The sequence below is a fragment of the Lipotes vexillifer genome, unplaced genomic scaffold (genome assembly GCF_000442215.2).
Source record: "Lipotes vexillifer unplaced genomic scaffold, Lipotes_vexillifer_v1.1 scaffold1201, whole genome shotgun sequence".
NCBI lineage: Eukaryota > Metazoa > Chordata > Mammalia > Artiodactyla > Lipotidae > Lipotes > Lipotes vexillifer.
Genome location: NW_006783542.1, coordinates 1,811,853 through 1,815,341, shown reverse-complemented (window position 1 = coordinate 1,815,341; position 3,489 = coordinate 1,811,853).

The following is a 3,489-nucleotide window of genomic DNA, read 5'->3' as shown; positions in this document are numbered from 1 at the left end:
GCTTATTTGGAATGTGACTGTGATTAAGAACGCTTCAATCTAATTAATTGACAGCCTGAAGAGAATGTGGGAGACGAGCAACCAGGGACCTGGAAAGAGTCACCAGGCAGCAAGGGTCCTAGCGGGCATAAGTATTTCAGTAACTAGAGATCTGCGTTCTCATGAGGTTCTGGTCTCACCAGGACCCAGAGGAAATACCCCTTAGCTCCTGTTCCATATTCATTATGCAGTCTTCTGATTGTTATTTGGTTTCTGAATGGGTTTTCCTTTAAGAGAGAATGCTCATAACTATTCCTGTCCACTCGGCGTTTATATTGGTTTATGCATTCACCTCTTGTGAGGTTGGTTCCCTTGAATCAAATCAATCACCAGGAACGGCGATCATACCAAGTTGCTGAGTTTGCAAAGCTGAGTCAGGGCCAGATTCTAGGCTGTGGTTACCCGGCTCACTTCATCCCAACAGTCCCTCTCCTGGAGCAGCCTTCCATTCTGGAGGGCACTGCTCACGTGGCCAGCAAGCATTCTTGGACTTCTCACCTTCTGTTTTCTGTAACTGCAGCAGATAACAGGGTGGAGCAGACAGTTGGGTCTGGGCAAGACCTAGGACTTGGCCTTTGGCTAGAGAAGGAAGCTGCCCCCGTGCCCCCCACACCCCCGGAAAATATCCCTATCCATCTTGGAAGAAAAGAGCGTAGTGAGTCTTCAAGACGTCTGCAGAGCTGAACGGTCAATGACATGAAGGAATGACATCAAGACCAACAGAGGAACGGAGTGGGGTCCTTGAGAGGGACCTGGCCTGAAGGGGAGGGGAGTCTGAGATGGTGACCCAACACCCCTGGGCACGTTTGGTGAAAGTCGGTGTGCTGGGCCCAGTGTGAGGCTGCGCTGGAACCCTGCGACCCAGGTCCTCCGGGTGTTGCTTTAGGGAAAGCAGCTCCCTGTGTGAACTGAAAGAGCTGTGACCCGGGGTCCGTTTTGCTATGAGAGTCCCCCAACCGAACAAAGTGAAGGAAGGAAGATCCTCCCTCAGAAACCACATGGAGGGATGTGAGGTGGCGGGTCCAGCAGTGACTCTGATGCCTCTTGCCCACCCCGTCCGTCCCTCACCCCACAATGAGCTTTCCTTCGTCTTCTGCTCTTGGACAAGTAGAATTTGTCTTTTTTCTTGGGGAAGGACCACTGTCAGAGGCTAGGGTTGGGGACAGGGCCATTTGATAGATATTAAGGGTACAAAGGATGGGCTGAACCGAGAAAGTAACAAGAGGGATTGGTAATCCCAAAGCAACTGGAAGACCCTTCCCCTGTGCTCAGAGTTGCCTTAGTGTAAGGACTGGGGTGGAGAGAATACTAAAAATATCCACGTGGTTCCTCCCCTCGGGGTCTTCAAAAGTACTTGGAGAGAAAGAATAAGCACTTGAGAAATAGCTGTCGGGTCAAAATTATAAAATGCCAGCGTGTGACAGAGAATGTGCCAAGTGCTAGAGGCACTCGGAGGGGAGAGAGCCCTGAGGGCTGGCGTGTGCTTGCAAAAGGGTCCTGGGGGAATGGCAGTCAAGCTGGAGCCTGAAGACTGGGAGGACTCTGCTGGGTGAGGGGGGTCGGAGGCAGAGGGTATGCCAGCGACAAGGCGCAGGAGCAGGAAGGACTCGGCGTTGTCACCAGGTGGGCTGCTGGTCCCACTGGGAGGGTAGGAAACACGAGCGGGAGAACGAGGCTTTCTCAGGGGATAAAGTTCCCGGCCGTGGAGGTGGTGAGTGTGAGCGAGAGGGAGGGTCTGCTGTGTGTTGGGAGACAGTTCTCCACAGACCTCTCCCGTTTCTACGCATCCGAGCATCAGAAGCTCACCTCTGTCCGAGAGCGTTGCCGTAAGCCAGTCGCCTGGGACAGCTCCAGACATGACTTCCTCTGGAGCAGGTGTATTTATGCTACAGGATAGTGAAGGGACAGCTCTCTCCCTCCCCTCCCTGGAGCAGACTGTCTACCTTCCAGGTAATAATGATGTATTAAGGTTTTCTCTGCTTTATTCAAGTAGCTGAGGGAGTTCCTTCCAGAAGGATGCTGTCTCTTCTGTGGAAGGTGAGCTCACCGGGTGAAGGATAGGCTGGAAGCAGCTGGGGTGAGGGGCGCGAGGGAGGAAGCCTTGCCGACCCCCAGACCGCACCCTCGGAGAGGGGTGGACGTTTTCAGAACCTGCCTGCCACTTAGGGGGTCCTGGCCCCCAGTGGGCTGGGCTCCATTGAGCCAGAGGTTTGGGGACCTCAAGAGCTCCACACAGCAGGAGGTCACAGGCCATGTATGTGGCTCCAGACCCCCAGCCCCACCTGGCCCGTCAGATTACCGTGGACAAGTGAGGCTGGCACCACAGCCAGCTCTGGGTCTGGGGTTCCAGTGTGTGACTGGGGCCTGTTTGGGGTTTTAGCCGGGCTGGGGCGACGTGGGTGGGGAGAGGAGGCAGTCTCTCGTCTCTCTTCTGCCCTTGTTCCTCCCCCTGCCCTCCTTGCAGGAAGACGTGTCCGGCCTGTGGTCTGTCTCCGAGCTCTCCTCTGGCCACTTCTGCCCATCCCAGGGGCGCGGGGCCAGGCCGGCGGCTTGCTTCAGAGACAAAGTCTGCTACTCCAGAGAGAATTCCAGGCTCCCTGAAAAGGAGAAAGCTGGTGTGGTCGTATACTGAGCATGAACACTGAGTGCTTACAGCGTCTGACGCTCTGCCGCACGCTCTGTGCGCATCACCTTGTTTGATATATTTAATACCTTCATAGCCCTGTGCAGTATGTTTTTTTCTCAAAGTACTTTTAAGATTCTCGTTTTCCATTTCCTGCAGCTCAGAGAGGTTAAATAACTGACACAAAGTCACACATCTCAGATTTGAGCCCACGTCATTCGACTCCTGAGCCCGTGGCCTTATCTGCTACACTATGCTGCCACCCTGTATTCCTGAAAATGTGACTTTGCTGGGGTCACTCGGCCAGCTGAGAGCCACCCTAAGCATTAGTTAATTGCTTCTGGTCCCTGTCCCCTGACACGTACACAGGTTTTGGCCAGAGTTTGGGGTCCCTTTCCCTTCCTCCGTCTGGCACAGCAGTGCTGGATTTTCTCTGGGGACGAGGCCATCCCATAATCCCAATACTCAAGATGAATTTGTTTTGGGTGGAAGTGGATTCTGAGCTTGGATAACCATTGCCCCTGGAGAGTGCGTGGGGCGGTGGTCCCTTGCCGCAGGGGCCCAAGTCCTCCGGCCCCACAGGTGATGCCTTTCGGCTTTCAGGGTCTGCGGGCCACGCCAGGAGCCTGGGTTCTAGGAGCAAAAGGCCTTGGACCGAGTCACACCAGGAGAGCCAGCTATTTGGCATCGTGGGACCGAAGCAGAGAACATGCTGGGCTTCTGGGCAGAAACCTTTGGGTAGGAGGCCGGGAGAGTCCCGCCTGGAAGTGTGGAAGCTCTGGCTTTGTTTTCTGAGTTTAGAACGGGGGGGGGGGGGTGGGGAGAGG